The sequence below is a fragment of the Manis pentadactyla genome, chromosome 3 (genome assembly GCF_030020395.1).
Source record: "Manis pentadactyla isolate mManPen7 chromosome 3, mManPen7.hap1, whole genome shotgun sequence".
Classification (NCBI taxonomy): Eukaryota; Metazoa; Chordata; class Mammalia; order Pholidota; family Manidae; genus Manis; species Manis pentadactyla.
The window spans coordinates 179,914,052-179,940,489 of NC_080021.1; the positions used below are offsets into that span (position 1 = coordinate 179,914,052).

The following is a 26,438-nucleotide window of genomic DNA, read 5'->3' on the forward strand; positions in this document are numbered from 1 at the left end:
TGAAACCTAATGCATCTTATTTCCCACAATAACTTGATGTGGCTGCTCTAACTATTGGTATCATAGTGTCCTTGTGTCTGCTCTCCACTGATAAAGTAATACATTCTTTTACTTACCTGTAACTACCTTCCTGAACTTTAGCAGGTGTACTGCCAGTTCTAATATTGTGCGTTTTTGTGAGTGACTGACATAATCAATGTCAATGATTTAGAATTGTTTCTTGTCTCTGGATATGGCTTTATAAATAATGCCTTATAACATACTTTATTTCCCACTAGCTCCCTGTAATGGTAAATGACATATTTTATTCCTAAATCTATACTTGTACATATTTATTACAAAGAATGTGGAATGTTATAACATCATTATGAAGAAAATTATACAGATATACTAAAATTTCACCTTACTGTCTCAGTAAGTTGCATTTATGTAAAGGTTACTTTGTCCTTCAGGAATGCAAAAATAACTAGTCTTTCAAGGGTATGCTTGATTCCCCTAACATCATAATAAACCAAACCTTCCATGGAGTTTGGGATTATACCATATATTAACTTGATATATTCTCTATTTAACTTTTATTATTGCTTCAGTCTGTGTCACCTTCTATTGACCATAATTCTGTATGAAGTTATTTCTTTTTCTTTTTACTGCTTACATAGCTTGTGATTAATCAACCACAGCAGAGTATTTAAATAAAATGAGACCCAGATGTGGAAACATGCACTGTAAACAGAGGGCTTCGCCATAGTGGATATGTAGATGTGAAATGCCTGAGCACAAAACAAGACAGAGTGAACAGTAGCCTGGATTTTGTGTAAAGCACAAACTGATATCTGCAAAATTCCATTGCAGGAGAAGCAATTTATAATTCTCAAACATAATGATGGGAAGACTGCTTTCTATGAGAAGGCAAGAAAATGCCCCATAAATTTAATCCAGATGATGCTTTTTAAAAAATATAATATATAATCATTCACATATAATATTGCCTCTACAGATGCTTCAGATCTTTTATGACAGAGGATAGACTCTCTCCATGATATTTATTTTAACATAAAATTTAAATTAATAAAACTTAAAACCACACCCTACACATTGCCCATTTGTCTTATTTCACTATGAAGTGGTCAATGCATTTTCATAAGGTAGATATTTACTTAATGATCATTTATTAAACACCTCATATGGTCCAAGGAATCCAACAAGCCTAATGGAAATCTGAAACATACTATTATTTACACATTAAGCCCAATAATAATCACATAATTATCTCATGGACTAAGCAACTAATTCTTCTGATAGGTAGTTATAAATATGCTCTACAATGATATGTAGTTTGATTTTAATTTTCAATCATGTTTTCACACATTAAACAATTGCCCTCTTTCTTACAGTACAGTAGAATGATTACAACTCCAAAATCTTTGGTATCCTTAGTCCAATGCTATCTGCTCCTTAGATCATTCTGCAGTTGAAAAATAAAAATGAAAAACAAAAATATAAACACATATGTCTAGGTATGTGTGTGTATATACACGAGCTATATATCTACCAAATCTACCAAAATTCATCTTCTGTTGGCAGAGTTCAACAGATTAATGTCTCCCAGCTTTCATGTCTTAACACACATAGACTGTGTGGGGATAAAGAGATATGGCTGCTTGTGGCCAAAGGCAACCAGGCCTGGAGCTCTGGCCTCTGCAATCTTCCCTGACACCTTGAGGGTTGCAGTAGCCAATATTGTGTCCTATGCCACAGCGCACTAACTCAAAAAACTGTCAGGTGTAGGACAAGTCATGTAGTTCTGGCTGTTTTCAACTTCCTTGCCTGTCTGTTCAGTCAAAGCAAAGCACACATATTTTTTTAGCATAATTAAGACACAGCAAATAGAATTTTTATGCTCCAAAGCACACCCACAGCAAATGGGAATCCTTTGAGAAGGAGCAGTAATATAACTTCCAAATAGGGTAATGGCAATAGCAAGAGTAGAAGTAGGAGCCACTGTAATGGCTGGCATGTCTCAACAATGTTGCTTCCACTTCCAATTCATTATTTGACACAACCTCACAACAATTCTAAGATGCAGATGCTAGTTTATAGAGGAAAAATGGAGGTCATAGATGTTTATGAGCTAATTAAAGTAACTCACCCAAGATAGAGCAGTACCTGAAAGGAAACTGCTCAAAACCCCACCCACAGCAAATGGGAATTCACTGTTACCTCCCAATAGTGATGAAGACATTAAAAAAGAAATCACACACATAGGTCAAAAAACCCTTAAATCATATGGCACTCCTGAAATTAGTAAGAACAGATTTATATTATCTTTTAATTTTCTCCCATTCTGCCTCAATTACTGGAGAATAGGAAGTAGTTCAGAAATTGTGAAAACTGTAAACTAATAAATTGATTAGTAATGGGAAGGAGGAGAAAACTGAAGTTGGGGGAAAAACAAACAAACTGACAAACCAAGATACAGAATGTACTGCAGAATGTTAAAAAAAAAAGTCATTTGCCCCCCAAAACCAAGACTTAATTGGTTTCAACATATCCCAGGAATGGGACCTTTAAACAATCATGAATTTTCTGGTCAGCACCAAGGAGTCAATCTGTCACAGAACCCTCTCCATCTTTCTCCTCAAAAGATGAGGGGATTTGCATGATGAGAACCTTCCACTCTCCCCACCCAAAGGAAGATAACCTTGCCTGAAACAATCTTTTCTTCTCTTTGCAAATAATTCCTTGCCCCACCCTCCTTCTTACAAAATCCTTCCAATTTGTATAACTCCTCTGTACATCTCTCTACTTGCTAGATGAGATGCTGCCCCATTCATGATTTATTGAATAAAGCCACTTAGATCTTGAGATTTACTCAGTTGAATTTTGTTTTTTAACAAAAATACAAAACAAACAAAAACCGAAATTAGAAGACCAAAGGGAGAGTGCAGAAGGGCTGAGAATCTTCAGTATTAACCTTCAGAAGACAGAAACTGGTTTCCTGTTATCTCAGTCTGGTAAGTAGGAAAATTGGGCAACATGAGCAGTGTGGGGGACGAAGAAATTTCCTTTGCCCTTGAGGTTCTTCTAATTGGTTTAACAATCAAATCAACTTAAGACAGATCAATAGGAGAATTATGAAAGTAGGAAGAATCCACAGACATGAGATTCCAAAGACAGTCAGGGAAAACAAGGCATATTTGTCATTCTGAACTAAGGAGAAGGGGGTATGGTTCTGAGACAGCAAAGGAAAAGGGAAGCAATTCACAAGACATAAAAGAGTAAATGCTTGGTAAACAAATGTTTGTTGAGCTACACAGAGACAGTGGAACATAGGAATTTTAATAGACTTTGCCACATCCCAGTTTGCTACCCCTTGGTTATATTATAATGTAGTCATCTATTGTGATAGCTCTCTTCCTGAAGCAGGTCCTCTACCTAAATTCTTTTTATGCATTTCGGGGAGAGGAAGATCAAAACTTCTTTCTGAGTTTTTGGGCCTTGACTGTTTTCAGCACTAAAATAATCTGTGTGCCAAAGTGGCACATCTTGGGGTGGCCTGCCCCCAAGGGGCAAGGCTGAGCCTTAGCTAGTGGAACAGCCTTGGTGTAATGGACCAAGGCTGAAGTGAATTTACTGGAAAATCTTCCACTATGCAGCCAATTGTATTATGAGTCTGACAGAGTGACTTGTTAGATAGACAAATAGGAGGAAAACTATGATGGAATAAAAAAGATAATAGGAGAGCCTCAGAATTGCCCTGGAATGGTTGGACTGTGCTCCTTAAAACAAAACATACAGAAATCATTCTAAAATGACATGGTTGTAGTTCTCTCAAAGACTTTGTATCCTATATGCTGTTTTCCCTCTCAGAATCTGAAAGGGTAAATTGTGTTGGTTGTTAGTCTATCATTCAGAGAACTCAGCTCCAATGTTTGGAGATTAGTGCCAAGATTCAATCCTCCAGTTTCACAAATGTAGGGCTTGTTGTGTGGCACTGGAGCTTGACTATTCTCTCTTTTCAATTCTAGTAATTGTGTGTGTTCCCAGGGCTGGATGAAATTCCCATGTCAAATGAAGCCATCCTGCCCTTTGTGATTTAAATAAAGTTGACTCCACCATTCTAGCAAAAGCTCTGCCAGAAGACCAGTGCTTACTCCAATAATTTTTCAGGTTCTTTGGGCTTTTGTTGTGACTCTGAGATCCTGCTTTCTGATAAATTTTATATTTCATTGACATTTTCTCTTTCCTGGTTGTTTTCTTCTCTCTGCTTTTGCCTACACAGTAAGCTCCTTCTTCATGACCCCAAAACCAGTTCACACACACACCAGTTGGCACATACATATATTTAAAAATACAAGTTACATTTTTCCCTACTTAACCCACAGTAGTCACTGTTTCTATATTATTATTTTTTTGTGTGGGGGGATTTAATAATCTTTTGGGGAAGGCAAATAATACCTTTCTTTTTATTGTCTTACCTGTCTATTTTGAAGGCTCTATTAACATGACATATATATGAAAATCATTGATTAGTACAAAAGAGGACCATCTGACCTGTTCTTTAATACCTTTACCATACTGACTTGATGAGTCATTAATGGACATAGCTTTGCTCACACAGGGTATATTGTTATATTGCTTTTTGAGCAGAGGTAGAGCAGGGAGTTTCATAGGCTTAGTAATAAAAATCAGGGCAGATGACTGGGATTCTGGGAAAAAGATGGTGGCATAGGAAGGCAAGGCAAACCTCCATCCAAAGTCACATATGAAAATACAGCAAATACAACTAGGCCTGAAAACAACCTGAAGACTGAAGAACCAATTACCTACATTTGGGGAAGAAGACAAGGCCCTAAAGAAAAGGGTAAGTGGCAAAGCTGCAATCCTGGGGGACCCAAGCCCTTCCCCCACCCCAGTCCACAGGCAGGAGGAAGAGGAACAGAGCAGGGAGGGAGTAGAAGCCCAGGACCCTGAACACCTGGGTCTGGAGACCTGCTCTGGGAACACAAGCCCACATTGCATGGTGCCCTGGCAATTGGTGGGGTTAGACAACAGAGACGGACGGAACACTTGGAGAGGCAGAGATCCCAGCTGCCTTTGGAGAACAGGCACACTCTACTGGCCCCATTGAGAAATAAAGCACAGCAGGCAGATTGAAAGACTTCCCATCAGTGAGAGGGGCATAAGAGGGACAAGGATTGCACCATGCTCACTGTTTACAGAAAGGTCAGGTGGGTAATAACTCCTCAGCCCAACAGGCTGGGAGCCCTCAGGAGCTTCAGACTCTCCATCCTCCTCTCTGACAATGCAGCCTGGAGGCTCCTAGTCATGGTGCACAGCCTGCCAGCCAACAGCAAAATCAGACTTTACTCCAGGTAGTCAGGGAGAAAACCCACAGTGTACTCAAATCTATTTTGGGCCAGCTGGGGAGCTGTGTGCAGGAGCCAGCCCGGAATCTCTTTCATCCCAGCAGGTACTGTCCTTGTTTGCCAGCAGTCCCTCCAACATAGCAGGCCAGGCAGAGGGCGGCCTCACCTGCGGCAGCTCCAGCCCTGCAGCACTGATGCTCTTCCCTGCACATGCATGTGTGTGGCCCAGCCCCGGGAGCTCTTTCCTCCCCTCACATGCTGGTCCCACTCGCCCTTGTGGCAGGTTGGAGGGCTACTCTACCCACAGCAGCTCCAGAGAGTATTCTTCCCACTCCTGCTACCAGCTGATGGCCACACAGACCACCTGAAATCAGATCACTATGGGCAAGGCAGAAAGGTGCCACACCCACTGCATGCCAACAGCTGGGACTCCTGCACAGGAAATTGAGATCCTGGGCATTAGAGGGCACCTCCTACACAAATCTATTATCCCATAAGAAACTCTGAAAAAAAAATGAAGAGGCAAAGGAATTTGGTCCAAACAAAAATATAAGAAAAAAACACCAGAAAGAGGGCTCAGTGAAACTGAAATCACCAATCTTTTTGACAAAGATTAAAAAATAAAAGTCATAAACATGCTCAGGGATTTACAGAAGAGTATTCAAAGTCTCAGGGAGGACTTCGAGAAAGAAATAGATATTCTGAAAAAAAAAAGCCACTCAGAGCTAAAGAATACAGTGTCTGAAATGAAATATACAATGGAGGGATTTAAAAGTAGATTAGATGATGTAGAGGAGACTGTAAATGAAACAGAAATTAGAAAACAGGAAAACAAAGTAGCTGAGGAACAGAGAGGAAAAAGGATCTCTAGGAATGAAAGAGTAATAAGAGAGCTGTTTGATGAATCCAAACAGAGCAATATTCTCATTATAGGGGCACCAGAAGAAGAGAGAGACAAAGGGATAGAAAGTCTCTGAGGAAATAGCTGTTGAAAACTTCTCCAGTCTGGGGAAGGAAATAGCCACTCAGGTCTTGGGAGTGCACAGATTACCCAACAAAAGGAACCTTAGGAAAACAACCAAGACATATAATAATTAAAATGGCAAAGATCAAGGACAAGGAGAGAGTACTGAAAACAGCTAGAAAGAGAAAAAGATCACTTATAAAGGAAACCCCATCAGACTATCATCAGACTTTTTAGCAGAAACCTTACAGGCCAGAAGCGAATAGCACGACATATTTAATGCAACAAAACAGAAGGGCCCCCAACCAAGAACACTCTACCTGGCAAGATAATCATTGCAATATGAAGCAGGGATCAAACAATTTTCAGATAAGGATCATAAGATTGTATATCAATGATACTTTAATAAAAAATAAAATAAAATAAACAGCAGGCCAAGATTAGCCTGGACTTGGTTGTCTCCTTTTGTCTGAGCCCCACTGTGACCACTCTGGGAACCTCTACTGATTCTACCCTGCTCCACCATGCTCACCAGCAATAAAAGGAAAAAAAGAAGACAGCAAATGTGTTCTGTGGAGCCACCCACTGCATTTACCAGAGCTCTCTGAGGACTTGGTCCAATTCATCAGTTACCTCTCAACCATCCCTGAGACAAAATTGTGCATGTAGAGAGGTTTGAAGCCACTGAAAATTTCCATAACCATATTAATATATTGTATTTTAATAAAACATTTTCTAAAAATTAAAAGACCTTTACATCATTTTATTTATCTACTCTAAAATTTATAATGAGCTCTTTTACCATAATCTTCAAAGCAAATTCATGTATTACATGCTTCTGATGAACTTCTATTGCTGTATTTATCTATTTCAACACAGACACATCCATTTAAGCTACATTTCTTTCCAGCCTCTAACAATTCACTATTCTAATACCATATCTAATATTTTCTGGTCTATGCTCTTTATTCATAAGCATATTATTCAGTTTTCTTACTTATTTGCAGTAAAATACAATCTTCCAAGGCTACCTGATCCATGCACAGTTACCTAGCTCTCAACTTTATTTTTTACTTAACTAAATTTTCTTTGTTCTTTATTATCATAGAATTTTGTTCCTAAGATACCATATTTTCTCTTACATAAAAATAATTTTTTGTATATTCCTTTTCTCTATTAAATTATAAGCACAGTGGCATGTTTTACCATTGTACATTACACCTTTTTCCTTTTATCCATCCCCCTCCAGAATAGGAAAATATTTAGGACACAGGTGATTAACAATAATTCACTGTATTACTTTAAGTTAATATCTTTCATAGATGATTCTATGACTCTTAAAATACTAACTATTGGATTGGCATTTTCTTAAACTTCAAAAATCCCACCAAAATTAAGCTTGACACTGGTTAAGCTCACATTGTCTAAGTGTTATCATTTCTTTCTGACAGATTCCATAAGTCTTGTTTAAGGCTCACAGTGCTTCTGGAACCCAAAGGAAAAAACTTCTATAGAGATAGAAACAGGTCCCTGAATTTCTAATCTATATAGTTTCATGTTATTTATTTGGCAATAAGCTATTATTCTCAAATGAAGAGCGGAGAATTCCTCTAAAAACATGCCTTGCTGTTTCTTACAGACCTAACAGAACTAGAGAACACAAAGTGTATCTGGTTTTATAGACAATGAGTTTGATATTCCTTTTGTCTAGTAAAACATGTTCCCAGATTTCCAGAGAAATGGAAAGAAGCAGCTCCTCAGGTAGATTAAAGGTACCCATTTGTGAGGGAAGGAAGACAAGAGAGAGAAGGGGAGAGAACACACAAAATTACTCACAAAATCCTTGGGCGAGGGCAACCACAGTATGCTAGAATTAGGGGCAAAGGCTCCACAGTGAAAACACCACACTGAAAAATTAGAGCACCAGGGTTAGCGTATATATATTAGGTGGGAAAATATGTTAATTGATTATAAAAGATAAAACATATGATTATTACATTATAATTTATAATCAACCTCCAAATTATTTAGATAATTTTAAGAAGGAATTTAATTATTTAATGCAAACATATTTACTAACCATTTTTTTGGATCTGTATTAGCCATGATATTATTATAAACAAACCACAAATCTCACTGGCCTACCAAAACAGAAGTTTATTTCTCACTAATGCTACACATCCCATGTGGAGATTTCATGTGGGACTGATACACACATCACTCAGCTTTCCAAGCTACTGGAGGCTCCATAATCTTGTTGCTGAACCAACTAGATTAAGAGGCCTCCTCAGTCACTTTGCTAAGGAAAGAAATTCTGGAGGATCTTGTAGTTAAGTGCTTAGGCTTGAAATGACACAGCTCAGTTGCTTCATCGCAGATCTCAACAATCCTAATAGCTATATGGCCCAACCTAACAGTAAGGGGATGAGAAGCATATTTTTCTAGTGTACCTGGAAGCAGAGGAAACCTGACTATGGGACCATTAGAAATCTATAGGATTAAAAATTTTATACCACTGTGAGGATACAAAATTTAATCAACCCATAAACAACCATCACCATTTTGCCTCTATGTTCCATGTTTTACGACATATTTGACTTTGAAATATATTTTTGCTTCTAGGAGGAGATATTATGAGAAGGAAAATTAACAGAAGAATATCAATACAACACAAATAAGAAGGTAAAATAAAGAGCATCTTTATCTCCATACCTTCAAAGTATACATTATTGCTCAAATTAACCCAAAATAGACTGGCATTGTTTTTGGCCAATCTGTATTCTTAATGGTTGGTTTCCCCTTCTGAGCCATCAGAGACATGATATACTCATTTATTAAAGATTTGAACATCACTCTTCACTACATATCATAGGGAAGCCATTAAATATGTATGTGCCTTGAGTACTATTTTAAAACAACCAATGTATTATAAAACGTTATAACAAAAAATAATGGTAATCATTGAATCAAAGGGTATGCCAATGAACAGTCAACTACACTCACAAGTTTATCAGTTTCTGATGCCAACACTAAATAGTAAAAATAATTTGAGTGTTTTGCTAAATGGATATGTATAAATGGTCCTATTTTTGCTGCATACTTCGTTTACTTGACAACCAGAAAAGGCTTTTTCCAGAGCATGTTTAAAAAGTGCATTTACAAAGATTACTTTTAAACAAATGGTCAGGGAAATTATGTCACATATATTTGCTTAGGACAAGAGAAAAAGTTTGAACTAACCAGATTATCTGTGCAAAAATGAATGGGTCATCCAAATCATTCCCCCAAAGTCCATTTATGTTCTAAGAAAGCAAGCAAAAGCAGTTCATGTTTAATTAATGTATGGCATAGCTAGCATATTCATTTTACAATTCAACTTTGAAATTGATAGTATAGAATTATATCATCCCCCTGCTGAAATAATTGAGTGCAGGTTATTTATTTTCATTTTACCAGACATTTACAGTATAATATGATGGAAAGTGAATGGGATTGATTAGGCATCAGGAGACCTAAATTTTGCCTCCATTTTCTCACTAAATAGGGAATAAATAAGCTGATTTTTTTAAGCTTCAGTATCTTCAGTATGGGAAGAAAAAGAATGTTTTATGTTCCCTTGTAAGTCCAGCCTCCCCTGTCTTGGAGATTTTACATTTATACAGAATTTACAAATACATAATAGCTTTTTAGGAAGCAATCCTCTCCATGGCAGTAATATACAATAATAGTACAGCCTCTGGAGACAGACTGCCTGGACTTGACTCACAGCCTTATCATTATTTGTTCTTTTGTCAGTAAAACTGGGATAATTATGGCATCCAATTCATAAGACGGTGATAAGATTACATGAGTTAATACTTGCAAATGAATCTAAAATGTTGAAATATATCAAGCACTCATTAGCTATTATTATCATTAGGCACTTTTGCTTTGTAAAAATTATATCATTTAATGGTGATCCAATTTACTGAGTTACTATTAGGAGAAAGTTTGGAATAGGCTATAAAACTCTTTCCATAAAGTACTTAAGATAATTTGCAGAATCAAAAGATATAAATTAGAGGCAGTACATCCCATTTTTAACAAGCTAATAGTAACTTTGAATGCCCAATGACAACAGCCAAAGCTGTGAGAAGCAGGAGAAGAATTTAATATTAGCTGTAAAAATAGGTATTAATTTGGAAATATTGCTTTGGTTTCTAGCAATTGGAACAGATAACCTCATGCTGAAGACCTAAAAGAAACTAAAATGCTAGATAAAATATTAAAACACAAAAGGAAACATGTTTTTTAAATACATTAGTGATATGGCAAGAAATTTAAAAATATTTATTCTAAAGTTAAGTGGTTTAGATTTCAACAAATGATAAGATAACAATATTCACATAGTCTCAAAATATCTTACTGATGACAAGGGAAACAAACAAACCAGAATTTTAAAATTCTCTTAATCTCACTCTTCACAAAGAAAATGACAGCAATTATATGGTAGAGAAACCAGCAACCAACAACTTAACAAACTCATTAAAATCAATACCACCAGAAATGAGAAAAGTTGATCATGGGCTCCCATATATAATGCAATAAGAATATCACCTATGAAATATTCCTACCAAAATGCATAACTGAATCTAATCATAAGGAAACATCAGACATCCAAGCAGAGATAATCTACAGAACAACTGGCTACAGATACTCTTCTGAAATGCCTATGTCATGAAAGACACAGTAAGGAAACATGTGACCTCATACTTTCTATTGCTATAAAAGACATTATTAGGACAATGAGAAAAGTTTGAACAATGTCTGGTGATTTTAAGATACATCCACAAATCTTTGATGCTCCTCCTAGCTTAATTCCTCTTTCCCTTAGTATTGGCTGTATTTAATGACTCATTTCTAACAAATAGACTGCGGTAAAACAGAAGGATGTCACTTCTAAGACTAAATAGGTATCATCACCTCTTCCCTCTGAGATCACTCACTCTGAGGAAGTTAGCCACCATATGATGAAGATATCAAGCAACTTCATGGATAGGTCCACACAGTGAGGAACTGAGGTGTCCAGCCAACAACTGTGTGTGTATTCTTGGAAATGGATGAAGTCCCGGCAAACCTTTAAAATGACTTTTGTTTTACAACAACCACATAGACACTGATCCAAAACCATCCATTATAGTCACTCCTAATTCCTGACCCATAGAAATTGTGAGATGACAAATGTTTTTTGTTTTATTTTGCTTGTTTTGAATATATGTAATAATGGTATTATATACATAACATAAAATTCACCATTTAAATAATTTTAAGTGTTTAGTTCAGTGGTATTAAGTACATTCACATTCTTACTCTGCTGTCAACACTATTTACAGAGCTCTTCATATTGTAAAACTGAAACTTTGTACCCATTAAACAAAACTCTCCATTTCCCTTGTCCCAAGCCCCTGAGAGTCACTTTTCTGACTCTATAAATTTAACTATTCTTGATACCTCACATAAGTGGAATCACACAGTATTTGTCTTTTTATGTCTTCTTTAATTCACTTAGCATAATGTTTTTAAGATTCATCTATATTCTAACACGCATCAGAATTTCCTTCCATTTTAAAAGTGAATAATACTCCATTGTACTTACATACTACATTTTGTTTATCCAATCATCTATTGATGGACACTTGGGTTGCCTCTATTTTTGGCTATTGTGTATGATACTGCAATGAATATGATTGTATAAATATATCCTTGAGACTTGGCTTTCAAGTATGTTAATAGTATTTTTTGATGCAAAAAAAATTTGATTTTTTATGTAGTCAATTTATCTGTTTTTCTTTGTTAGCTATGCTTGGTGTCAGAGCTATGAAATCATTACCAAATCTAATTTTGTAAGCACTTATATTTCCTTCTAAGAGTTTGATAGTTTTAGCTCTTACATTTAGGTCTTTCATCCATTTGAGATAATTTTTGCATATATTTTAAGAGTCCCACTACAGTCTTTTGCATGTGGAATCCAGTTTTCCAAAACCCATTAGCTGAAAAGACTGTCTTTTACCCAGTGAAGTGTCTTGGCATTTTTGTTTAAAAACATTTGACCATATATGTAAGGGTTCTTATTCTGGGCTCTTTACTCTAGTCTATTGCTCTATGTGTCTACCTTTATATCAGTGCCACATTGTTTTGATTGCTGTGGCTTTAAAATAGATTTTGAAGTCAGGAAGAATAAGATCTCCAAATGTGTTCTTTTTCAATACTATTTTTCATGGGTCCTCTGAGAGTCCACATTAATTTTAGGACATATTTTTCTATTTCTGCTAAAAATATTGTTGAGATTTTGGTAGGGATTGCAAATAAATTACAGATTTATTTCAGTTGTACCAGCATCTAAATAATACTAAGTCTTCCAGGTTATGCACACAGAATGTCTTTCCATTTATTTGTGTATTCTTTAATTTCTTTCAACAACATTTTGTAGTTTTCAGTGCACAATTCTTTTGCCTCTTTGTTTTAGATTTATTACTAAGTATTATTCTTTTTGATAATATTGTAAATGGAATTATTTCTTAGTTTCACTTTCTGATTGTTCATTGTCGGTGTATTCAAATCCAAGTGATATTTGTTCATTGATTGTATCCTGCAACTTTGTTGAATTCATTTTTTAGTTCTAATAAAGTTTTTTTTGCGTGTTAAACTTTAGGGCTTTTTACACATAAGATCATGATATCTGTAAATAGAAATAATGTTACTCATTTCCTTACACTTTGGATAGTTTTATTTATTTTTCTTCCCTACTTGCTTTGGCTAGAACTACCATACAATTTGGATAGAAGTGGCAAAAGTGATCATCCTTGTCTTATTCCTGATCTTTGAGAACTAAAGTGTTGTCTTACACCATTGACTAAGATGATAGCTGTAGATTTTTCTCTATGACCTCTATTATACTAAGTAAGTTTCCTTCTATTTCTAGTTTGTTGAATGATTTTTATCATGAAAGAATGTTAAATTTTGTCAAATACTTCTTCGGCATCAATTGAGATGATAATATGCTTTTTTCCCTTCATTTTGTTAATGCAGTGTATTACTTTGATTGATTTTCGTATGTCAAAAAACATTCCGGAGTAAATTCCACTTGTTCATGGTGTATAATCCTGTTGTGATGCTGTTGAATTCAGTTTGCTGATATTTTCTTGAGGATTTTTGCCTCAATATCCATTAAGGAAATTGGTCTGTAGTTTTCTTTTTCTGTAGTATTATTGTCTGACTTTGATATCAGGGTAATACTAAGTTTACAGAATGAGTTTGGAAATGTTTCCTCCTTCTTAGTTTTTTGAAAGAGTTTGAGAAGGATTGGTGATAAATAATCCTTAAATGTTTGGTAGAATTTGACCAGTGAAGTCATTTATCATTTAGTCCAGTGAATTCCTTTGTTGGGAAGTTTTTGATTACTAATTAAATCTTTTTAGGTCTATTCAGAATTTTTATTTCCTTACGATTCAGTCTTGGTGGGTTGTGTGTTTTCAATTTGTCCATTTCATTAGGACTACTCAATTTGTTGTAATACAGTTTTTCACAGAACTCTTTTATAATACTGTTTGTTTTTATGGAATTGGTGACCGTGCCCCCTCCTTCATTTCTGATTTTAGCTATTTATGTCCTCTCTCTTTTTTTCTAGTCTGAATAAAAGCTTGCCAATTTTCTTCATCTTTTCAAAGAACTAACTCTTGGTTTTAATGGTTTTCTCTATTTTGTTTTTATCATTCTAATCTTTATTATTTTTTCCTTCTGCTTTTGTTAGTTTATTCTTTTTCTAGTTCTTTAAGGTATAAAGTTCAGTTATTAATTTGACATATTTCTTCTTTCTTAGTGTCATTTTATAAAGTTCCCTCTTAGCACTTCTTTCACTGTTTTCCATAAGTTTTGATTTGTGTTTTAATTTTCATTTGTCTTAAGATATTTTTGAAATTATCTTATGATTTCTTCTTTGACAGACTGGTGGTTTAAGAGTGTTTTGTTTATGTTACACATATTTGTGGGTTTTTCCGTTTTCTTTCTGCTTTTGATGTCTAGTTTTATTCCACTGTTGTAGAAAAAAAATACTTTGTGTGATTTAAATATTTTAAAATTTATTAAGGTTTGTTTTGTGACTTAACATATGGTCTATCCTGAAGAATGTTCCATGAGAAAATGTGTATTCTGCTGTTGTGGGGTGGAATGTTCTGTACATTTCTGTAGGATTCTCTTGGACTACAGTTTGTTCAAGTCCATGTTTCCTTATTCATCTTCTGTCTAGTTTTATATCCATTATTGAAATTGGGGTTTTTATGCCTCATACTATTATTGTAGAGGTCTATTTCTCCCTTTAATTCTGTCAACACTTGTTTCATATACTTAGGAGCTCAGTGTTTGGTGCACTTATCTTTATAATTATTGTATCTTCTTGGTGAATTGACCCTTTAATCATTACATAACATCCTTTGTTCTTTTAACAATTTTATCTGCTGTATCTATCTTGTTGCTTTCCTTTTCATTACTATTTGCATGGAATATCTTTCACTTTCAATCTATATATGGCCTTAACTCTAAAGTGAGTAAGTCTCTTGTAGACAACAAATAGTTGGATTCTATATTCTTTAAAATCCAATTTGCCAGTGTATGTCTTTTGAATGGAGAGTTTACTCCACATGGATTTATTGTTTTAAGCCACTATATTTTGTAGTAGTCACAGCAATAGATAACTAATGTATGTAGAATAATTCATAGTATCATATTGATGTTAATTTCCTTATTTTTATAATTATACTGTTGTTATGAATAAGATGTTCTTGTTTTTAGGGAAAATATAAAGAAGTATTACATGATTCAGAGGCATCATGTGTCAAGTTATCCTTAAATATTTCAAAAAGAGAGAGAGATGGCAATGAAAATGTAGTAAACTGTTAACAGCTGGGGAATCTGGATGAGGGTACATGAAAATCCTTGTTACTATTCTTGCCACTTTGCTATATGTCTGAAATATGTCACAAATTAAAGCAAACACAATTCAGAGACCAAAAATTAAGAACATTGTAGAACCCCAAATATGAATAGAGCACTGAAGCTAAATTTTACCTTCTGGATTTCCAAAAGGAGAGAGAAGCAAATGAGTAGAGGTTGTATAGATAAAAAATAACAGAATTTTCCAAAATTGATGAAAGACATAAATATAAAGGTTAAGCAGTCTAAGATAAAAAATAAAATAAAATAAATACAAAGAAGGTAATGCCTAGACATTTCATAGTAAAACTGGAAGATATCCAAGACAAAGAGAAAATACTAAATGTAGTGGAGAGGAAAGATTGATCATCTTCACAGAAATCAATTACCTTGACAACTGACTTCTAACCCATCACAAAGTACATCAGAAGTCAGTATATAAAAAGATGGAATGTGCTAAAGCAAAATAACTACCAACTTAGAATTATATATTTAACAAGATTTCTTTCAATGAAGAGGTAGAAATGAAGACATTTATAGACAAACAAAAAATGAGCATTTGCTATCAATAGATAATTACTAAATGATATTCTAAATGTAGCGCTTTAGGTAGAAGAAAGTGACCTCAGATATAAAAATGAATCAGCAGAGTGAGCAATATTTTTATTAATCCACAATCCATATGAAACAAAAATAAAATTATCAGTTGCATTAAAAACTGCAAAGGAACTAAAATACATGAACACTGCTTATAAAATTAAAGGAGGCTGATTATAGTTGTTATTCCAAAATCTTATATCATTTATAAGGAAAGTGAAAGTTGAACTTCATACTTTTAGTGAGTTTCTCTATGCATTACAACATTTCTAAGGTAATCATTAAGCCACTAGGCAAGAGCATATAAGTATTAAACTAATAGAGGGAAAGATAAATGAGAATAATCAACTCAAAATAATTAAGAAATAGACAAAGAAACACAAGAATGAGTAGACAGATAACAAAGTCAAAATAATATTGAAGATATAAAGAAAATATACTAGCTTTGTAATCAACGTAAATAGACTAAATACTTCAGCTAAAGTACAAAACTCAAAACAGCGGCTAACTTTGGTAAGTTGGCAGTTTTATTCCATTTGCATAAAAATCAAAAATTTATGTTTCCCACTATGAGTATACAGTGGTAAATATGTCTCCAAACCAAATGATAAATGAATGATGAAATTCAGAAGAGAGGTTATCTCTGAGCAGACAAGGAAAGAGATTGGATTAGGGAAAAATATACAGGTTACTGCAAGTTAATGTTTTTCTTTCACTGGAAAGTGTGCATAATATTTTGGATTGTATAGTTTTATTTACAGTTCATACATATTTTTAACATTTTCTCTTACCTCAATTCAATAAAACCAATGAAACAAGGAGGAAGTAGCAGAAATAAAAGATTCTGTATGGATGTAGAATGCATTATATTGCTGTTGTTAAGTTAGATTGTTGTCAAGTTGAGAAGGGGAGCTGTTTTTCATTACGGAACCAGCCTGATTAGATACAGAGCAAAACCTAAACCTGGGTGAAGTACAGATGACCATTAAGCTCTGCCAAGTTGTTAAATGTAGTAGGTCATATAACAGCCCCAATTCCTCACTCTTTCCTGTGTTCACTCCTCTGTAGTGTTATTGTGCAACTACTTTCATTAAGAGGTAGAGTCTGTCTGCCCCTTGTATCTGTGCTGACATTGTGACTTGCTTAGGCTAACACAAAGTAGCAAAGGTAATATTGGGCCAGTTCTAAGCACTGGCCTCACAAATTCTCGAATGGTTCTATTCTTTGTCTTGAAACCCTGCCATTCACTATATGAATTCAATCAAGCTTATCAATTGTATGGCAAGAGACATTCCTGGTGCCTCAGCCAAAAAAATTGCAAAATAATCGAGTGAGGGCATCCTAGACTAGCCAGCCCTGGCCTATCCAAAAATAGCCTCATATTCATGAGCAAGCTTAGCTGAAATAGTAGAGGCTAGGATCAAAATTGTCCATTGACCCACAGACCTGTGGGAAATAATCAAATGCTTGTTGTGTTAAGCAAGTGAGTTTTGGGGTAGACTGTTAGTATAAAAACTCAGTCATGCAATCATTACAGCAGATATTAATAATAAATAGATTATTCAATTCTGCAAGCACTATATCTTTTTTTCTTATGTCTCTTTTTTCTAAAAGTACTTATAAAACATGTTTACCTGGTTATACTTTTGTAAACCCATGCAACCCTTAGTAGCCACAAATATTTCTATTGTGTATAAATATTTTTGAGTATTTGAGACAAGAGAGTCTACAAAAATGTTAAAATCTGAGAAAACAGACTTTAAATTACTTTTTAAAAAAGCAAATGGGATAAAGTTTCTTAAGAATAAAATAGAAAAAGTTAAGGGAAAAGGTATGAAGCTGAAAAATCCTGATCTCCCTTCTCTTAATTTATGATGCTGTGAAACCCTGCTGTCCTGTAGAGCCACAGTATTCATGAGAACAAGAGAACAGGGGTGGCAGAAAGTATTTTTAACAAAGTCATCAAGGCACTCGTGAGGATGGCATATTTTCCATGAACAGGCAGAGTAACTTAATACCCTGCTCTAACGCCACAGACAGCATAATGGAAATGGCACTTGAGGAATAGTGACTCTCCCACAGGGAACCTGACAGTAAACTAGGAAAAAGATGACAGACTCTGACAGCTGATTGGTGAATTAATTAGGTGTTGCACTTCTCCAATGCTATTGTAAATTACGTGTGGAGCATGCATTCAGAGCCATAAAAAGATTCCAAGGATGTCACACAACAGTAGGGAAAAATGTAATCAGAATCCAGAGGAAGGCTCAATGTAAATAGGTTTACCAGAGACCTGCTGAGATTAATCTTACTTATCTCCCTTTCTGAGGGGAAAATTTAGACTGGTTGGCAAAATTGTTTAGGCTCCAAGCAAAAGGAATTGATGCCTCTTTATTACTCTTTCTAAAGTTTTCTTGATACAGACTCAATATTACATTTATAAACTTTTTACTCATCTCTAAAGTTATTCCTCTTCTTGTAATTTATCAAGTGACAGATTTTGAAGGAAGATCACAGAGAGGACCATTTTCCTTTCTGCAATGACCAGTTCATTATCACTGTTGCCTGTAGGCTCTCAAATATTCTTTTGTTGTAGGTCTTTATTGCTAAATACATCTTGTTATATAACATACTGTATTTGTCAGTTGAGTGATCTTGGGCAGGTTATTAATCTCTTTAGCCCTCAGTTTCTTCATATGCAGAAAAATGATAATGATAACATTAATTTTATAAGGTCATTGTGGGAATTAAGTAAACATTGTAAAGTGCTTAAAACAGTGCTTGTCCCATGGAAAGTTGTATGAATGTTGATACAAAAACAATGTTTTCCTATTTCCACTGAAATCATTACCATTTACCCTTTCGATCATTCAGTGGACAGAGATTTTGATTTCCAACATTTTGAATGGAAATGGATCTTTTTTCAGAAAATGCAGCTACACATATTTGAAGTACAAAAATACTAATAGAACTTCGTATGAAGAGGATAGGAGTGTGTAGGTTTGCAGGAGATTTACTATTTTTTTTTCTTTTATCTTCTGTAACTTGGGAGGATAAGGAGATAAATATAGGGGAGGAATTCTATGTGTCAGACAAAAAAAAGTGGGGTGGGGGCTCTTAAATTCATTAATTTCCAGCCTCTTTTCTAATGACAGATAGATCATGCTGCAGGCATGTTGAGGTGCAGATGTATTCTGATTAGCTATTCCCCATGCCTGGTGGGAAAGGCATACAGCAAATGCAGAGCCAATTCAATTTAATTCAATTCTCTGAGCAAAGCACTGGGAAGGGCTTTGCATGGGATACATATCAAACAGTGAAATAAGCTTCTCTACTTCAAGTCTCAAAAATATCTATGAATAGTATTTTAAACCTCTTCCAATAAAACACTGATTGTAGAAGATACGTATGGGTCAAGAAAGAACACATAAAACATTTTTAAAGGTTTTCCGAATTTTACTTCCTTTTCCCTTCATCTGTCTACCATGCACTGAGGATAATTGTTGAGTCATGAAATGATCAATTACTGTGCTCATGGAATTCATGAAGACCAGTCTAGGGTTGAGATAAGCACAAAAAAGTAAACCAATATTCTTAAGTGAATCAACTTGAGATTATATCTGAACAAGTAAGTATAAAGAGGCCTATTTAAGTTTCCTGTTAAGTCTGATGAAACTGTCACAGTCATAAGGATCAAAAAGGCTATCAATAGGTAATATGAGATATTTTGTAAATAGAACTAAGAAATTAAAATATTTATATTGAGAAAGTGTATTGTGTCCTGCTTGATTCCTGAAGGGATTTGAGGTGGCTAAATTGTATTTTGGGTTAGATAAAAACAAATGAGAAAAAGTTTGAAAGCTGAAGAGATACAAACTGGAATAAAGTCAGGACCAACTTGAAATCAAGAAGCCTACGGCTAGGAGAATCCAGGACTAGTGGGCCCCTTCCTCAGACAGCAGTGCCGTTCTTCGTGTTACTCCTAAGGGAGCAATCTGCAAGGAACAACTGTAAAGGAGGACAAAGTTCCGTTTCTTATCAATAGTCTTTGGGACCTACCTACATGCCAATATGGAGAGCTTGATTAACTGGGCTTGTACCAAGACTTGAGTTAGAAACCTGAGAAATGTCTTCTACCCCACTCCAAATTTAGATGGTAGATGTCAAATTGATCAGGTTGGATACTTTCAAGGGAAATCCAGGTTAGAGGTAGCTGCTTAGGGAGAAGTGTTTGGTCAGTTTACCACTGGAAATAAGATAAAACGGAGAAGAGGGTGTTAGTAATAAAGGCGGCTGAGCTCCTCCATGTAGGATCAGTTTAAAACGGAAAGAAGACTCATGCCTATTTCCATAAATACTCATTGGATGCCTATCCCACAGCACCCTGGAATCTCTCCAACCTGATGATCATCTCCTCTTCCTGGGAATTAGATCTTTCTTCTCTCTGAAGGCTCTTCTTGCAGATTTCGCACAGATGGTTCCTCCTTATCATCCAGTTCCCTGCATAAAATATCATTTCTGCAATGTAGCCTTTCCTGACAATTTAATAAAAAGTAGCTCCTCAAGCTTTCAACTTGTTTTACTTCTAAATTATCTCTTATTATTACTGAATATTTTATTGTACATATTTTCATTGTTAATGGACTCCATACCCTATATCACCCATTTAGAATTTAAGCTAAATAACAAGAATCTCATCTGTATTGTTTACTCATATACATATGAGTAATAAGTGAACATAATAGGTGCTCAAAAATTTCATTGAATGGATACATGCATGAATGCATTTTCATAGGTCAAGATGTGTGGCAGAAAAATAACTAATCCTTGGGAACTTCTGCTTTAATAGTGATAATAGCTAGTGTTTACCAAGGATGTGTGTAAAATAAATTAAGTGTATCTTGATTACTCTTCACAACACCACAATATAAGCACTGAAAAGAAAAATGAATGGCATCTTGACCAAATCTATCCTAGAGCCAAATAAGAGATGAGATCCATACTTAGACTCACTCCAGAGCAGTTATACTTCACTACTGTATATGCCTGGTTTCTGGTTACTTGCTGGACAAGTGCAACAGATGTTGTTCTTAGCTTCCTAGTATCCTACACACACCTGCAAACAAATTTATTATACTATCTAGTGGAAACATTAATTAAAAATAAACATTGCTAGGAAAAGCTCTGTATCTGGAGTGCTGAGACAAGAGGGAAATAGGCCCAATGGTCTCCTTAATGGAGAAACTTCATTAAGATGATGAAAACCACAGCATGAATAACATTGCTAGAGTAAATGCAAGCATGGGTTTCTAGCATCTATAACACAAATCAATGTAAGTCGATTGCATTGATTCAAGTTGTGGTTCAGTGAAAGCACTTCAACAGAGTAAATGCAAAGATTTTAATAGTCTTGTTTAAGCCATTGATAAAATTTAAGTTGTATTGATCAATGAAAATGATTCATGTCATTTGGGCAATCTTCCCTTAATATTATTTCTTTCCATTACTTTGCTGATTAATACTGGTTAGTAGAAATTGTAATATATATACTGTATGATAAATAACAGACCACAGATAGTTGGTGTTGTTAATTAAGGACATAACCATAGGTTTAAAAACATGCAAAATTTTGGCATCTTCTCAGAAGCTGAGATGTCTAACCAGAAACTTACTAACACAAGCTACCATTGTGCTCATGCAGAGAAGTACAAAAAAAAGTATCTATGGCCAATGTCTGGACTTTACTCAGAAAAAAACTCTAGTCTTTTCCAATATATGAACAAAAGTCTGACTAAAAGGCCAACATCTTATCCTTAGTTATAACCCTAAATCATTTAAAAATAAGCACCCATAAAATATTTAACTTTCATCTGGGTGTAAAATGTACTCTTAGGTAACTAAATAATTGTTTGGGCTCTAATTCAAGGTCAGCAAAATGGCAAAGCATGTAGTTTGTAATGGTTGATTTTTAGCCCTTTGTTGCTGTCATTAGTACATGAGCTTCCATGACAACATTGTACTGTGAGCAGTAGTTTCATCCTCTCATCACAGACTAGTAAATTCAGCCCCAGAGACTACACTTAAATTACCAAAGTGACAGATGCCATGAATAGGAAACCTGAAATGCTGCACTGGACCTGAGGTGTAACCACTAAAACATTCTGTCTCACTATTGGCAACTACATCACATAGAGGAAATTCATAGATTTTTGGAGCTCAAAAGAATCCTGGAGTTATTTGATCAGCGTTTTTCTTTTACAGAGGAACTGAAACACAGTAAATAGTTGACTCAAGTCCATATCGTACTTCATGATAGAATTAAAATGGAACCATTCAAGTGTTTTTCCTAAATGGATGTTCTTTATATAAAAATCTTCTTAAATTATGAAAACAAAGCATAAAAATGTATCACTTATTATTAAATACAATCATCCAATAATGCATATGAAGGATATTTCCCCATGTAAAAGGCCATCAAAGACAGAATAATGAAAGAGATGCAAACTGTCATCTCTTCAAACACTGACTGATCTGTGAATCCCCAGTGAGAAGCAGTTGGCCAGCCAACCACACCAGGTGGCATCTCTAGAGGCAGGACTCTCAACCCTTTATGCAACAGCGCATTCTATTTTGGGAAAAATTCAAAATTTCACAGGTTTTCCTGCTTATTTATTTATTTTTGTTTACTTAAACTAAGCCCATATATTATTTTTTACATGTTTCCCATATTGGGAACCTCCCTCAGATTCACAGATATCAAGTGTAAACCTCCCTTCTACCTGACGTCAGTTCATGTGTTTACAGAGAATCATCATCATCTACAACATGTCCGAGTTTCACTGTCTCAAAACAAGGTATACCCAATTCTTGCAAAACTTCAAAGTCCCTCATTATCATGTTTGCATTATTGTGTATAGGGTAGTTTCCCTTGAGTTTACTGATGTCCTTCTCTAGCTTGTGGACTCAGGTCACAGCTGGGGCATTCTGTCCAGAGTGCTGACCTACTCTATAGCTCTTCCCTGTCCCATATGTCTTGTAATGGCATCTATCATCTAATTGCATATTGGCCATCGCACTGGTGACATTTACCTTAACTGGAATATATGATTCTTTGCCTAATATTAAATGTCTTCACTATATTCACAACTTATCTCACTCTTAACTTATTGGTTTTAAAAATACTCTGATGGCTTTACAATGGAAAAAATAAATTTTGAAACCTCACCAAACGTTTTGAGGATGTGAAGTAGCAATAAGAAATAGGTAAATAGTTAAGGACTGTGGGGATGAAAGAGCAACATTAACATCTCCCTTTGTCGTTTTAAGATAAGACTTGTCTGTAAAGGTAGGGAAGGAGCTGGGTAGGAAAGGTGGCTGAAAATGAAAGTGAAAACGAGCTCAGTTGTTAGATAAAGGACTTGGAGAACAGGAGATCTGTCCATTTATCCTGCTTATGTTACATTCTGTAAAGTTTTGTTAAAAACAAAGTTTTCATATGACTTTGACACTTTTTTAAGCATCCCTTCAAAATCAAATGAAATACTAATTTTCAAAATAACCTTTAGTCATTTAATCAATTAATTGCATGTGTTTCATTTTTTGTCAGTAAAAATAAAATCACCTGTCTACTAAAAGTACATCTGACAAAAAGTACATCTCACAATCAGGGGTCAATTGTAGAACTTCACATAAATTCAAGCAAGAAAAAGAGGTAAACTTACCAGGATTACTCAAACTGGCTAAAAAAGCTATGAAAGAGAATACTAAGAAATATTCAAAGAAGCAATTATATTTCACAGTGTCTTCAAATTAGGTCAAATTTATCATATTTTAAGTGCCATTAAATGTTCTTTTTGATTGGAAGATCCCTGTAAATGATAGACACTTTTGTACTAAGCAAATGAGAAGTTTCCCTTAATTCTCTTCACGTGACTGACCATTCTTTCTCTATTATTTTATCCAAGTCAGCATAATGAAGACCCTTGTAAAATGTGAACCATATGCCTCCTCATGCAGTTCATGGTTTAAATTTCATCAGTGATGCCTTTATTTTCTTTAAAAAATTGACCAATTCAGTACATTTTGTGCCTGTTTAATTTCTCTCTTATTACTTGATACATATTTATTTTTTCATTGAAATCTATAGTTCTGTGCATGGAGAGTGTCAGTTCCCTTTGGAACTCAAAACACCACTCTAGACTGGTGTGTGTGTGTGTGTGTGTGTGTGTGTAGAACATTCAAATAGAAGTCATTCCTTCCTTGCTATTATCACTTGTCTGATAGATATGTGAAGAATGTTGGCAGCAGGCTTACGCCTTTTCTAGGAAAGAAATTGCTTTTCAGAAGAAACTGCTCTTTGCTTCATTTTTTTGGTCTTCATGAGGGCACAAGAGATGCAGGCAGATATATCTCCCTTTTGTTGCATTAAAGGAGGCCTTTTTTAACAGTTCCTAGCCAAGTCTTATCTTTCTGAACACTACTGCATTCCTAATTTCTCTCTCTGTCACTTTAGGTAGCAAAAAGAAGGCAGTGTTTGGAAAGTCTCAGTTTACTCTCTAGCAAGTGAAAAAAAAATCAAAAAGTAAAAACCTTATTGTGAGCCTTAGTAAATACCCACCATCAGCAAAAAGAGAAGGTAGAAAAACTAAGACTTTCCAAGAAAGAGAAAGTCACTCACATCACACATGAAAAGATAAGCCACTGAAGGGTATGAGGTAACTTCTATTCTTAAAGTTGTATTTTTTAAAATATAGAGTAAACAAATGTTATGCCTTCCATAACTAATGAAAAAAAAGCTCAGAAATAACTCACCTTTCACTTCAAATTAATAATAATATACATCCAATATCAATATCCATGTCATTAGTATTAATAAAGAAAATATCTTCAGCCATTACACTTTATGTATAACACTTGAACATGCTAATATGGTATTTAAAAGGAAAAAAAATCATGTTAAGCAAACAAAACTATACAGATGATCAGAAACATATCACATATATATGATAGTTTAACAGAGAAAAATATATAAGCCAAACAATAGATTATCAATATGCTAATAATTTTCCCCAGTCATTGTGGGGCTAACAAATCAGAGGAAATACTTAATTAAATATAGTATTAAATGAAAGAAAATTAAGTTCCTTCTTAATATAAAGAAAATAAGTCTAAAGACACAAAATAGTATTTCATTTCATTCTGGAAATGCAATATGAATAAATTTGGTATTTACCTCATATGATCAAAACTCAATTAGACACTTTAGAAGCCCAAGCAGCTCATAACACAGCTTTCCAGTGCTACTCTTCAATTCCTATAAATAAAAGGAAGGTGAAAAAGTACATTTAGAGCAATATATGTCTTTGAAAGATGATGCTGATTAGCTATGAAATGTTATCACCACTTCACATTGCCATTTAAAAAGTGCCTCCCTCTGTATTCATAGTTTGTGTTAAATGTACAATATAGCAATGAAAATGATGTCTATTTGGGACTCCCAGGTCATTAAAATAGACTCTGGATGATGAAATACTACTAAAAAATGAAACCACTCTATAAGTGTGTTATATTACTGGGAAAGGCTGTTATGCTATAAAAACTAAAGAATTGAAATTTAAATGTTTTCTTATTAATGCACATTACCAGTATAATCATTTTTCAGTTGTAACACTGAGTTTTAGTAGTAGCAGCTGTCGGCTCCTTGTCCAGTGTTTACTGTTGACTTCTTCACCAGAGTTTACCATGTATTCTTACCGCACATTCCATAATTTTCCTGAGGAAGCTTCACAAATGTGGCAAATGATAGTTATCCACTTGATAAGTTTGATAGGAATAATAAGGTATTTAAGTGGCTTCTACTTCTAGATAATATACACTCTATACAGTAAAAAATTAATAACAAACTCCCACAAGCTGTTTCAATTATGTGTGGAAGAAACTTGTTAAAATGATTATTTTCTCCCATCTACTTGATAAAAGAGACAAAACATTAGGCAAGATATGTAGGCACTTTGCTGCTGCCCAGTGTTACTTCTCTATATTCCTCTTACCCGAGCACATACTATTTAGCCAGAAAGGAAACTATTACATTTCTCTCCTCCATCTCCCTCCCTCCAAGCCTCATTCATGTACTGTTAAATTCGGGCACAAATTTTACCAAACCAGCACTATGGGCATCTGCCCCTCATCCACCATCCTTTTCTGAAACTCTCTAACCCATTAGATGTCAGAGAAGATTAGGGTAGGAACAGAGATGATGGGGAAACAGTGCTCCTGAGAAGTATAATTTGTTAAGGCACAGGTAGCAGGTTAGAACAGAAATGAATAAGTATCTTTTTATTCCATATAAGAGTGATCATATGTAGGCATGATTTAAGGGCTGAATTCATACAAATTACATTACTAATTCACTGTTTCTAAAAGGTGCTACCAAGAACTAAATCTATATAATACTTATATTATTTATATAAATGTTTTTTATATTAGTACATAAGCATAGTATATAGATGATAGATAGGTAGATAGATAGATAGATAGATAGA

General features: G+C 34.8%; 1 protein-coding gene across 2 annotated transcripts in view; it reads right to left on the minus strand.

Annotated features, from left to right (window-relative positions):
- Window positions 1-26,438, minus strand: part of LINGO2 (leucine rich repeat and Ig domain containing 2) — a 1,246,785-nt gene that overhangs the window by 668,533 nt on the left and 551,814 nt on the right. For both annotated transcript variants that reach the window (XM_036898106.2, XM_057498746.1), the window contains exon 3: window positions 25,130-25,210. The gene's annotated coding sequence lies outside the window, so the exon portion shown is untranslated. The remainder of the gene's footprint in view (window positions 1-25,129; window positions 25,211-26,438) is intronic.